The following is a 13,448-nucleotide window of genomic DNA, read 5'->3' as shown; positions in this document are numbered from 1 at the left end:
CAGGCCCTTCAAACCTTTATCCACCTGCCCTTTAAAAGTCCCTGTCAACAGAGAGCAAGCTGCACTTTATTAGCCCTGTTGTTTGAAGGCTTTAGCAACACATGAAAGCAAATACCTTTGCTGTCTCTCAGGAGATTGCTATCAGAGTCCTGGATTATGAACCCATCCCATAAATTACCATCTTCAGTGGCTGAGCCAGCAACCCAGTTGTCTGAGATCATTTGATAAACAAAGGACATCCTAGTTTCTACCAGTCAGTTGGGCTACTTCTGACCTTCAGAGATCTTCCAGACACTCTTTATCTAGCATGCCAAGCATGACTCTAAATAAAGTGCATGAAAAATAAAAATAAAAACCCACACACAATTATTTTCAATGAGAATGATAACATTTGACAGGATCTGATAATGAGTTGTAATATGCTGGGTATAGAAAGTTTTATTTGTGTTTGTGTGTGTGATATCAATTCACAACAATGGCTTTGCCAATGATGAGCCAAGTATTCCAGATGCCTTGATTCTCTCTGAGAACAATTTTTATATGGCGGTGGAGATTTGCAGAAATTAAAGCTCAGACTTTAATGTCAGATCATTTCGAATAATAATAATACACACAAAAAAATATTTTATTATTTATAGAAATCTGTATTGGACAGGTGCTGAAAACAAGACTGTGTAATCCTGGTTTTAAGAGAATACATTAAATTGCCTGAGGAGTTATTTTAGGATTGTTTAAGCTACATAAAAAACAAAAGTAAGCGCAATTGGAGAGTGCTCTTGATATACCGGTAGCTGTTATCAATAATACAAAAGCATTCTGATGAGTCTGAACATGAACGAGTCTTTTGTCCACTTTATTTTTCAGACTCCTCTGAAAACAAAATGATTCAATCTTGTCAGAAGTGATTGTACTGCTGTCCACATCATTGAGTATGAAGGCAGCAAGGCAACGAAAGAAGAAATAGATACTCCAGTGATGGTGAAATGAATGTTGCTGTGCTTTCAAAAACATTGAGACTGAAATGCGGTGATACTGATTTATATTATTGAAGTAAATAGTAAAAAGAGGAAGAAGAAGAGTTACTAAACCTTCAGATAACTTTGGAACAGAACAGCTTCGGAACAGTGGAAGTGCAACCTTGTTACTCTTGCTTGATCTCTCAGTGGCTTTCAGTATTGACCATCGTATCCTCCTGAACCGTCTCTGTGAGTTGGGAGCAGGTAGTAATGTGTTGCAGTGGTACCGCTCCTACCTACATGTCTGGCTTCAGATAGTAGCATTGGCTAGACCCTGTTTTACATGTCTGAATCCTCTGGATTTCTGTTTTATTTGCTTTTATTTGCTTTTAAGTGTTTTTCTATCGCCGTTTTAGGTTGTGTGTGTTTGTTTTAATGATACAGTATATCATTTGCTTTTTAGACTTTTGAGAGATTTTTCAATTTTAAGCAGTTTATAAATGCTTTTTAATAAATAAGTAGGAAGTGCAGCCTACACACACAGCCTTTAGGCTACAATTCTATTGCACACTTAACCTGGGAGTAAGTTCCATTTCACTCATTGGGGTGTACTTCTGAGTCAATAGGCATAATATTACACTGCTACAAAATTGATCAGTGACTATGCTAAAATGCCACCTTACCTACACCTGCAAGAAGCACTGGCCTTGCCCTCTGTTGCACCTAGTAATCTAGTTGCAGAAATGATCCACCTGGCTGTGCTTTGGAGAGTTCTGTGATAAGCAAGTATCAGCAGGTTTCACTTTTCCAAGGCTGGATCTGCAGTGAATAATTGGAAATGCTCCAGTGATTGAATTTTCTCCTGCCATGCCGCTGTCAGGGCATAGGAAGCCTGTCGGATTAAATAGAGAGAAGAAAAAAACAAAGCACAATTCTACTTTTCCTAAAGGGTAGGGGGAACACCACTCCAGACACTGCTTCCTTACAATAGTATCCATAGCAAAAGAGAAAGATGCCTTGGCCCTGTTAGGAATATATCCATAACACAGGGCAGGATGCATGGTGTATAAAGAACTTTGCAATGCTAATTTTCCAAGGGTATATTTGCAGCCCCTGTTCAGATTATCATTGGCAACACCAGTACTCTGTTTGATCCATACTGCCTCAAGTAATATGGCTGACAAATGCAGCTTTGTAAGAACTGTGGGCTGAATGTGTGCAGTTCTGCACATTTCTTCACAAAATAAAGCCTTGCTGATCTCAATGGGACTTGCCAGGTAAGTGTGTTAAGGACTGCATCAGGTTGGTTACACTTGAGTTCCATTGATTTCAGTAGGAACTAAGTCATGACTAGCTTTTCCCATTGATTTCAAGGGAACAAATACACTGTCTGGATGCATGTGTGCTTCTGTGATCAGTTTCTTCAACACATGCAGTAGGATCAAAGCCAGACAGTTCATAGATCAAAATCCCAATGTCTTCGGAAGAAGATGAAGTGTATACTCCCTCTCTGCACAATCTGTGCTAGTAAAGACCTTCTGTATTTAGTCCTAAGCTTCTTCTTTCCAGAAGCAAATCTAGTCTCAAATCCCTGACAATTTCTCTTACTCTTTTTAAAGTGTTGAACATTGTTTGCCCAAGAGTCTGAAGGTTAAAGAATTTCCAGATCCACTACGATTCTCTTCCAAGAGTAATGGGATCAAGAAAAGACTTATCATTAAATGTGCTTCAAGGGGAATATTGTTCTAAACAAAGAATGAAGCTTTTCTAGAACAAAATCTAAAATCTATTTAGGAATAAAAATAAGAAACATTAAAAAATAATCCCAAAATATTGTATCAAACAAAATCAAGATAGCAGTACAAAAATGTCCAATGAAACAGTCATCAATTCTCCTCTTTTTCCATAATTTGCCACAGGCTCTGTTGCTGTGGGTTGCAGAAGGCTACAGAAGAAAATTAAGAAACCTGAATTAAATAATATTAATAATTATGTCACTGATCATTCCCCTCCAAAGTGAATAGGAAATGTAGAGCATGGTGGAAAACTTCATACAGTCATGTAATTGACTAAGCAACATACCTATTTTTATTTATTTATTTTTTAAAAAATCACAAATTATAATTCTAGTTCTATTTATTTCATTGAAAGAAGAAAGCCACCTGCCTCCTTCATTTATTTGTTTGGGTATTTGTTTTGTCAGCTTCTGGGCGGTGGAGGCTTCCTTCTCAGAGACGCTGTGGGATATAATATAAATTAAACACAGAAAAGGTCAAAAACTTGTTTTCAAACTTTTCTCGAGTACAATTAGCGTAATATTTTAACAGCTGGCAGCTGCAGTAATTACTTTTAGATTATACATGGAAATCTGTTGAAATATAATTAGTCTGATCTATGAACCAGGTAATTATAGTAAACACTCCCACATTTTCTTAGACCTCATTAACTTATTTCCTTTTAAAATTGCTAGATAATGACAGTACATTAGAAGTTTATCCATAAAATGACACTGAATAATTGGAACCCATGTCCTGGGACATTAAAGGACAAAGTAGCACTTCAGTGTTCAGTGTCCTGATGCATTTTAAAGTACCAATGCTCATATCAGCAAATAGTGTGTGACTTTGAGAGAGAATGGACACATCAAAGCAGAAACAAGGTGTGAGGGGACAATATGGTTCGTCCCCAATCTCAGCTTGCTCCTAAGAGCCAACTAAAATATTGATATAATGCAAAATGAACGTCTTAATACCCACAAGATCTATTTACATAAGTATGTCATTACAGCATAGCCACCATGGGAATGTGGTTGAAGAGTGATATTAAAATACCTTAATGATAGAATCTTCTAGGAATGTACAAGAGCTGCCCCAATATTATTTTCATGGAGAAAACATTTTGGCTTCTGCATATGACACAGGAAGACTCAAAGTACATCTTGTGTATTATACATGTTACCAGGGCAGGCAGAGGAAGAAATATGAGACAATGGTATCTTTCTTGCCTGGAGCCCCCAGTTCCTTCCCTTGGCAGTGTGGGGCTTTGGAACTATCTCCCACAATTATGGTGAATGGATTTGTGTGACATTGCAAGTTGACTAGCTTTTGGGTTTGAACTGTTGGTGACAACTAATTGACATTTCTTTAAAGTCTTCCAGAACAGGAAAGTTCTCATAAAAGAAAGCTATCCACTTCCTAAAAACTTTTCCCCCTGAAATAATATGACAGCAGATCCAAACCTTTAAGAAGGCTGCTGTGCCTTTGAACTACATGGAGGGTTGAAATTCTACTAGATGTGACTTTTCATATTCCTATAGCATGGTGGTGGGGCCATACGGTGCCATTTTCCTTTTTGTGTCTTTGAAAGTCACAGGAGCTCTGTCAGGAGATGGGCTTAGCATTGTCGCCTTTCCTATAGACAATGGCACTGCATGTAGAATAGTAATGTGACCAATATAAAACAACAGGTGGATATTTGCCCATCACTGCATTTTCACTGTCAGGAAAAGCTTCACCTGTCGAAACTTAGCACATAAATCAATGAGCAAAAAAGCAATGAGTGAAGATTTTATACTGCGGGTGTAAACAGGCACAGGATGAAGGAAGTAACCTGAGTGCTGACTACATATGGACCTGGCATCCTCATGTGATACAACTGCAGGGCTTTCAAAGCCTCCTGGCAGGGCTCCTGTGTTTAAGAGAAATGGTGCGATGCAAAACCAGCAAGTTCAAACTTCCTCAGCACTAAGGCTTATAACGGGCTTTACTTGTTAAATTTTGTGGCATTATTGAAGACAGAAAAGGGTGACGCTAATTCTACTGGCAGGACAGTCCATGTGTGTGGTGCAATGTCCATGAGAAGAAAGTTGAATGTTCTAGAAAGCAAAAGAGCTGCTTGTCTTTTAATCTCTCTTGTTTCAGTTGTGCTTCCCCACCACCACCCATGGATTATTGAGGGTTTGGGGTTTTTTTAACTATGAACTGTAAGCTACTCTGGACATTTCATTTGGCTGCGTACACACCTTACATTTGAAGCACACATCCCCAAGGGATTCTGAGAACTGCAGCTCTTTATAGACAGTTCCCAGGAGACTTCTCCTTGTTTTGCAGAGGATGTGTTTCAAATGTTTGGCGTGTACACAGCCTTTGTCTAGGGCAGGCTTCCTGAAACTCGGCCCTCCAGATGTTTTTGGCCTACAACTCCCATGATCCCTAGCTAGCAGGGCCAGTGGTCAGGGATGATGGGAATTGTAGTCTGAAAACATCTGGAGGGCTGAGTTTGAGGAAGCCTGGTCTAGGAATAGTTAAGGCAAAAGGCCTTAACTAATCTAATCTAATCTAATCTAATCTAATCTAATCTAATGATTAGAAGTGATAAATTCATTGTGGGCCTTTTAATCCCACCCAGACTTATAATGCCACCATTGTTGTTTTTTAAAGAAGATAGCATACTTCTTCTTCTTTCTCTTCTTTGGCGATTGTAACCGAGTAAGATTGTCTTCCATAAACATGGTTTTAACAATGAGTCCATAAGTGACTGTAGAGGCCAATTCTGGACCCACAAGTCCTTCCACAGTGGGGACATTGGTTCCCGGGTGGGAGTTGATCACGGTGTGGATTTGCCAAGCGTGCCTTCCTCTTAGCACGTTTCTCCCTTGCGTTCTGAGTTCACGTGTCTTCAAGGTCCATGACACCTTTGGTAAAGGCTGTTCTCCTACTGGATGCTCCTTGAGGGCTCACTTGTGGTGAAGCAGAGCATGTTGCCGCTTTCCCATACCAGCAATTTTCCCCTCTGTGCAGACATAGTCACATCACAACCCAACATCACCTCACTTGGGTGATACCTTGCCTGTGCAATCAGCAGCCAATGAAATATAACAGGATGGAGAGACAAGAGTGCAAGACTTGTCATTTTAGCTATATATCTCCAAAGAAACGGGGAGGGAGTGCAGGTCTTTTTCTTCTTTTGGTAGCAGCACCTGTCTGTAACACCATCACATCTATTTTTGTCACACAAGACAGTAGCAAGAATCACATGAGCTTCATGGCCTTTGACAGGGACCTAATTCTCACATTCAACAGAATGAAGTGTGAATGAGGTGAAGACTTCTGAGCTAGTAGAAGAAATGGCACCATTACAGAATGCAGATAGGGGAGAATTTGAAATATGAACCCTGTGTGTTAGAGGTATCGATGTTGGGAAACTGGTGAAAATGGAAGTGGGAGCAAGAATCGCCCATGTTTACTTATTTGTCCCACATCTGGAATGTAATCCAGCCTACCTAAGTAATTAAGTAAGTTACATATTTTTGTCACAGCAATCAGCAAGACAAATAGTGTAGTTTTTGGTAGAGGACAAACTGCAGTGGAACAGAAACAAGGCTGCATGCAACAAATATAGAGCGGAACAGAAAATGATGCCTACTTACACCCCCCCAGTTAGAGATGGGAATTCTGTGAGTCTGGCCTGCAGCTGACCATAGGCCATGTTGACAGAGGGTGATGGGAGTTGAAGTCCAACAACATCTAGAGGGTCTCAGGTTTCCCACTCCTGCTCTATAAGAAAAGACAAACAAATACAACAGGGAATGGCTGATCTACACCCACACCCCAAGGTGCTGCTATTTATTTATTACTTGCAAGGTGCCTGTTTTTATATGGTAGAGTATTCAAAGCAACCATCCCAAACTTTTTCTGAAGTGACAGAGTGCATTCTGCTGCCTCATTCTGTGAGTGTAGACCAGTCCCGGTTCCTCAAAATGAAAGAATATGTAGGCCTTTAGTCCCTCTAGGAATAACATTTTGGCAAGCAATTTTTCCTCAGGTTATTTAAGCCTACCAGTCAGAACAAGGGAGTAACTTCAAACAGTGATAGAGCGTCTAAATCCTTCCCAGGATTCAGTACTGTGTTCTGAAGCAAAGTGTTTCTATGGCTTTAAGTGAGTGAATCAATTGAAATGCATACACTTAAGCTCACAAAAGCAGAATATGAACTTGTTTTGTATGAAGGTGAATAGAAAAACCAAAAACTCTTTTGCTGAAGTTGCTGAAATTCCCAAATAAACAATTTCAAAGTCTTGACAGATCACATTTCATTTCATGAGGAAGAAATATATTATTACAGTATATGATATTTTTCACTGCCTGAAAACAGAGAAAATCAGCATTCAAATTCAGCTCTATTTATTTGCTTTATTATTCATTGATGAAGACCGATTAACGGAATTTAATTTATATTTTTGGTATGGCATTTTAATTTGGTGCAGATAAGCTTCAACAGGGGGACTAATTGAGAAGCCTGGTCTTCTAAGCCATATGGATCCCAGTGGAGTGAGCTTGACTTCATCCAAACACTGATACACCATTAAGGAGGAAACTAAAATAGTTATTGTAGAGCTCCAGAGATTAAAGACTAGAAATATAAAGGTGCGGTCAAGCACAATCTGTTTTGTGCTGGGTACTTTATAGGTGTGAGGGGGAAAAACTATCCATGCTGGCAATTTCTGTAAAACAAAACAAAGCTGCACTTGAAAGAAGAGGTGTTAACATTCAGTTTTGTCTGTGAAGTAGGCATGGCTAACCTGTGGCCCTCCAGCGATTGTTGGACCCTAGTTCCCATCAACTCCAGCCAGCATGGCCAGTGGTCAGGGATGATGAAAACAGGGATCCAACAACATCCATAGATTCCCTACCTCTGTGGAAGTAAGTATATCCATTGGCTGGAAGGAGTGTGGGTGGGTATTTTGATGGTATGCCATGTGAATCATAGAATCATAGAGTTGGAAGAGACCACAAGGGCCATCGAGTCCAACCCCCTGCCAAGCAGGAAACACCATCAGAGCACTCCTGACATATGGTTGTCAAGCCTCTGCTTAAAGACCTCCAAAGAAGGAGACTCCATCACACTCCTTGGCAGCAAATTCCACTGTCGAACAGCTCTTACTGTCAGGAAGTTCTTCCTAATGTTTAGGTGGAATCTTCTTTCTTGTAGTTTGGATCCATTGCTCCGTGTCTGCTTCTCTGGAGCAGCAGAAAACAACCTTTCTCCCTCCTCTATGTGACATCCTTTTATATATTTGAACATGGCTATCATATCACCCCTTAACCTCCTCTTCTCCAGGCTAAACATGCCAGCTCCCTTAGCCGTTCCTCATAAGGCATCGTTTCCAGGCCTTTGACCATTTTGGTTGCCCTCCTCTGGACGCGTTCCAGTTTGTCAGTGTCCTTCTTGAACTGTGGTGCCCAGAACTGGACACAGTACTCCAGGTGAGGTTTGACCAGAGCAGAATACAGTGGCACTATTACTTCCCTTGATCTAGATACTATACTCCTATTGATGCAGCCCAGAATTGCATTGGCTTTTTTAGCTGCCGCGTCACACTGTTGGCTCATGTCAAGTTAGTGGTCAACCAAGACTCCTAGATCCTTTTCACATGTACTGCTCTCAAGCCAGGTGTCACCCATCTTGTATTTGTGCCTCTCATTTTTTTTGCCCAAGTGCAATACTTTACATTTCTCCCTGTTAAAATTCATCTTGTTTGCTTTTGTCCAGTTCTCTAATCTGTCAAGGTCGTTTTGAAGTGTGATCCTGTCCTCTGGGGTGTTAGCCACCCCTCCCAGTTTGGTGTCATCTGCAAATTTGATCAGGATGCCCTTGAGTCCATCATCCAAGTCATTGATAAAGATGTTGAATAAGACCGGGCCCAAGACAGAACCCTGTGGCACCCCACTAGTCACTCTTCTCCAGGATGAAGAGGAACCATTGATGAGCACCCTTTGGGTTCGGTCAGTCATCCAGTTACAAATCCACTGAGTGGTAGCATAGTCAAGACCGCATTTTACCAGCTTCTTTACAAGAATATCATGGGGCACCTTGTCAAATGCCTTGCTGAAATCAAGGTAGCCTACATCCACGGCGCTCCCTTCATCTACCAGGCTTGTAATTCTGTCAAAAAACAAGATCAGGTTAGTCTGACATGACTTATTTTTCAGAAATCCATGCTGACTATTGGTGATCACAGCATTCCTTTCTAGGTGCTCACAGACTGTTTGCTTAATGATCTGCTCCAGAATCTTCCCTGGTATTGATGTCAGACTGACTGGGCGGTAATTATTTGCGTCCTCTCTTTCCCCTTTTTGAAAATAGGGACAACATTTGCCCTCCTCCAGTCTGCCGGGACTTCGCCTGTTCTCCAGGAATTCTCAAAGATGACTGTCAGTGGTTCTGAGATCACATCTGCCAGTTCTTTTAATACTCTTGGATGCAGTTCATCTGGCCCTGGAGACTTGAATACATCTAAACTAGCCAAGTATTCTTGTACTATCTCCTTAGTTATTCTGGGCTGTGTTTCCTCTGCTGAATCATTTGCTCCAAATTCTTCAGGTCGGGCATTGTTTTCTTTATCGGAGAAGACTGAGGCAAAGAAGGCATTGAGGAGTTCAGCCCTTTCTGTGTCCCCTGTTTGCATTTCACCATCTTCTCCTCTGAGTGACCCCACTGTTTCTTTGTTCTTCCTTTTGCTACGAACATACCCATAAAAGCCTTTTTTGTTGCTTTTAACCTCTCTAGCATGTGATATTTTCAGATTTCATTGATCCTGTCATTTACTGATTATGCTAATTCTAAAAAATCCTACTCAAGACCTTGGAGAAGCAGGAGTAGAAAGTGCCAGTGAATACAGAAAAATACAAGGCAGAACTTCCAAGACATGGAATATCTCATTTTTGAAAGTGAAATGTCAGCACAGCTGCATAAAATGAGAAAAAAATCCACAGGAGACATATCAGGTCAAAAAAGCCATATAAAACATTAAAATGAGTCATATGTACTTGAACCATTGTTAATTTACTGGATGCAATAGTTGCTTCCAAAAAGAAAATCACAAGCTGATGTATATACGTCATCCTCACAGAGCTAAATGCCAAACTACTTGCATTTCCCCCATAGCAAATAGTGTCCCTGGGTGGTGGTGGTGGGTGTTCAATTCATTCAGGATTGGAAGTGGAGCGGGGGGGGGGGGAATTAATCTTTAGCTGAGACCTTTGTCTCTCATGTTGCGGATGAGAGGCTCATATAAGTAGATGTGTTCCCTGAGACAGTGAGAACCCAAGGCACTTTGAGCTTTAAATAATAAGGTAAAGGTCCAGTCGCGGACGACTCTGGAGTTGTGTGCTCATCTCACTCTATAGGCCGAGGGAGCCAGTGTTTGTCTGCAGACAGCTTCCAGGTCATGTGGCCAGCATGACTAAGCTGCTTCTGGCGAACCAGAGCAACCCATGGAAACATCATTTACATTCCCACTGGAGCGGTACCTATTTATCTACTTGCACTTGACTTGCTTTTGAACTGCTAGGTGGGCAGGAGCTGGGACCGAGCAATGGGAGCTCACCCCATTGTGGGGATTTGAATCACCGACCTTCTTTCTGATCGGCAAGCCCTAGGCTCTGTGGTTTAGACCACAGCGCCACCCACGTCCCTTTTAAATAATAACAACATATCAAATTTGGGCACCAAAACATATAACCAATCTATTTTGGAATAAACTGAACTAGTTTAGGTTTATGAGTCCAGTTCCAAGGCATGACTAGTTCAACCCCTCACTAATTTAGTCCTTAGGTGTTCTCTCAACTAGATATATTTTATTTTGCTTCAGTCAAAGCTTCTAAGAAGCAGAATTCTCAATAATCCTCGAGAAAGCTGTTTTGCAAAGCACTGCTAATCTGTACCACAAGATGGTGCTGTGTGACACATTTTACAGCTGATAGGGACAAGCAGCGCATCCATAGTTTTATAAGCACATTGGGTCTAAAATGCTTTCGTGCTTCACAGCTCCCCCCATCCCGCCTCTCCAAATGTTGTGTTAGCTTTGTATTCTTTTTTTATTTATGTAAGTGAATTCAGAAGTTAATATTTATCTAACAAGATTAAGATGCTGCCTGGTTATACTAAAAACCCAGAGCAGTTTGTAACTCTCCCAAGGCTACACTCTTCACTTTGTTACACAAATGTTTTTGCCAGGCTGGAATGCTTCCATGAACTCTTGCTTGTCTGAATGGAGAATAGAGAGGGGTGTGTGAGTGTATTTCAAAACTAGCCTAGTGTAGAAATGCAATGTTACATTTGCTGCTTCATACACTTTTGACCTTTCAAACCACAAGGAAGGATGGGGGAGGGGGTGTTTTGCAGTTCCTTGATAAAGACAAATCAGGTTTCATTTTCAGCTTCATTTTATTTATTTATGGCAGGCTTCCTCAAACTCAGCCCTCCAGGTGTTTTGAGACTACAATTCCCATCATCCCTGACCACTCGTCTTGCTAGCTAGGGATCATGGGAGTTGTAGGCCAAAAACATCTGGAGGGCCAAGTTTGAAGAAGCCTGATTTATGGCATTTAACAAGTCACTGTGTATAGGTCTACTCAGAATGAAGTGCCAGGTAAGTGTAAATAGGGTTGCAACCTTAATCCCATATAGATAAGCCTAAAACTGGTGAATTGCTAAGAAATGCAACCAACTAGCAAACGTTGATTCACTACTAAGCAGATAATTAAAGGAATTATCTCCCCCCCCCCCCTCGAGACAAGTTTCGCAAGTTTCTCTAAATCACACTTTCAATAAGTTTGCGGCCAATTTCTCTTCCTCCTTCGGTAGCCATGGCAGCCTTCCAAATCAGCAGCAAAAGGTTTCCTGTAAAAGAAAGGTTTTATTTATTTATGTGAGGATTTATCTTCCACTTTCCAGTTCAACAAATTGTTAAGTGTGAATTTCTGTTTAATTCTTACATGCTGGTATTTTGAGAGCTAATTTTATTGTGTGCTGTTATATTCTAATAGATTATTGAATATTACATTATTTTGTTTGTTTTAAAGTTATGTTTTTATTATGACTTTTTGTGTTGGATCAGATTGTTATAAGGTGCATGATCTTTGTTGTACATTTTGTTGTTTTCTTCAGCTTGTAAACTGCATTGTGTATAGTCAGTGCTTTTTTTCTTAAAATGTTTAGGGGTACTCTCCTTTTCCTACTCATATTGAAATACTGCCCCTCAATGAGGCCAAACTTAGATTCACAAAATGTATAGGGGTATGCATACCCCTGCCCCCCCCAAAATGCACTGTGTATAGTTAAGATAGAAAGGTGGCATACAAATTAAAAGTTTAATGAAATGAAATGTTTATGCAGGCACTGAATGGCTTGAAGATACTGGTCCTGGACCATGCTGTTTGTTTGTTTGTTGTTTGTTCATCCATAGCACTCAAGTATCTTCCCATCCTATTATATTTTGCTTTTGATCTGAGATGGAAGGCTTTGAGCTATATATCAGGTAGGATTTTCAGGAACAGGACCTTGCAGATCAGAGTTCAAATCTCTCCACGGCCATGACATTAACTAGGTCAGTCATCGTGTCTCAGCCTAATCTGCTTTACTCACTGAAGGAAAAGTGGATATGAGTGTAAAAATAAAATAAATATAAAAAGCAAAAAGTTGCTTTTTTCTCATTAATGCCACAAGATGGTGCCATGCAACGCCAATTTTATAGCTATCTGAACAGCTGTGTGGAGAAGTGGAGCAAAAGACCATTATAAAGCAGATAAAGCATGAAACCTCAGCTTGGTGAAATGCGTATTTCCCTCTGAAAATGAATCACCTCCTTTACAGGTTTCCCTTCTTCTGTGTCATTTATTTTTGGGAATACAATGAAGTTTATTTTTGGCTTCCAGTCCTGCCTGCCTTAATGGAGGCAGCCCCCACAACAGCGGGGGATTGTTGGCAAATGAAAAACAAGGATAACAGAGGATAAATCATCCTTGCAAATTCCCACCAGGGACAGGGGGAATGGACTTCACTCACAGTTCATCTCAGTACCTGGCTCTTGTTTGGGCATGGGAGGCAGGGAGGCGCTGAGTGCAAAAGCACCTCACCTGGTGAAAACCCTCCTACACCGCTATTAAGAAGCAGAGGTTCACTGTTTAACTAGATCTTTAATTGACTTTAAAGAACCGGTGTGTGATGGAAAAGGGTTGCAACAACATCTGCCAGACACTGAAGGCAGGAGGAAGAAACTGCACGCAGAAGAAAAACCGGAGGCAACCCTAGTATTTATGTTACATGAACATATACAACTGCGTGTATATGTGTGGTGCTGGGAAATAAATATTTTGATTCAACCTCAAAAATGGTAAGAGAAAGCTGGAGAGTCTTCATGGCTCATGAGGAGACCCTCCCTGGAGCCTGAAGAGGATGTTGGTGAAGGCAGAGACTGGAGGCGCAGCAAACTTTGTTTGGGCTGCTCAGCCTCCCTGCCTAACAGCTGATGTGTGGGGTAGTGCAGAAGCAGCTACCACTTTCCTCCAGCCTCCTACCGGCCCCAGAGCTTCAATTCTAGTTGTGCACTGTGTGGTTGTCCAAACACCTACCTGTTTTCTCATTGACTCTACTCAGAGCACCAAGTAGAAACAGCACTTTATTCTGCTCAGGTGTGAAGTCTGCAATGAA

At 40.9% G+C, this 13,448-nt stretch overlaps 1 protein-coding gene and 1 long non-coding RNA gene across 2 annotated transcripts in view; one reads left to right on the top strand and one right to left on the bottom strand.

The window, feature by feature from the left end:
- The window catches only part of THEMIS (thymocyte selection associated), a 67,979-nt gene extending 62,807 nt beyond the window's left edge, over positions 1–5,172 (top strand). The window contains exon 7 of the mRNA XM_080999654.1: positions 865–5,172. The gene's annotated coding sequence lies outside the window, so the exon portion shown is untranslated. The remainder of the gene's footprint in view (positions 1–864) is intronic.
- A 5,992-nt stretch (positions 5,173–11,164) lies between these two features.
- Positions 11,165–13,448, bottom strand: LOC308473060. The gene is made up of 2 exons (XR_013983882.1): positions 13,370–13,448; positions 11,165–11,639 (listed from the first exon to the last, which is right to left on the bottom strand). It is a non-coding gene; the product is annotated as an uncharacterized lncRNA (long non-coding RNA).

The sequence above is a fragment of the Podarcis pityusensis genome (assembly GCF_964106645.2).
Source record: "Podarcis pityusensis genome assembly, chromosome: 3".
Taxonomy (NCBI): domain Eukaryota; kingdom Metazoa; phylum Chordata; class Lepidosauria; order Squamata; family Lacertidae; genus Podarcis; species Podarcis pityusensis.
This window is presented reverse-complemented; position numbering and strand designations above follow the sequence as displayed.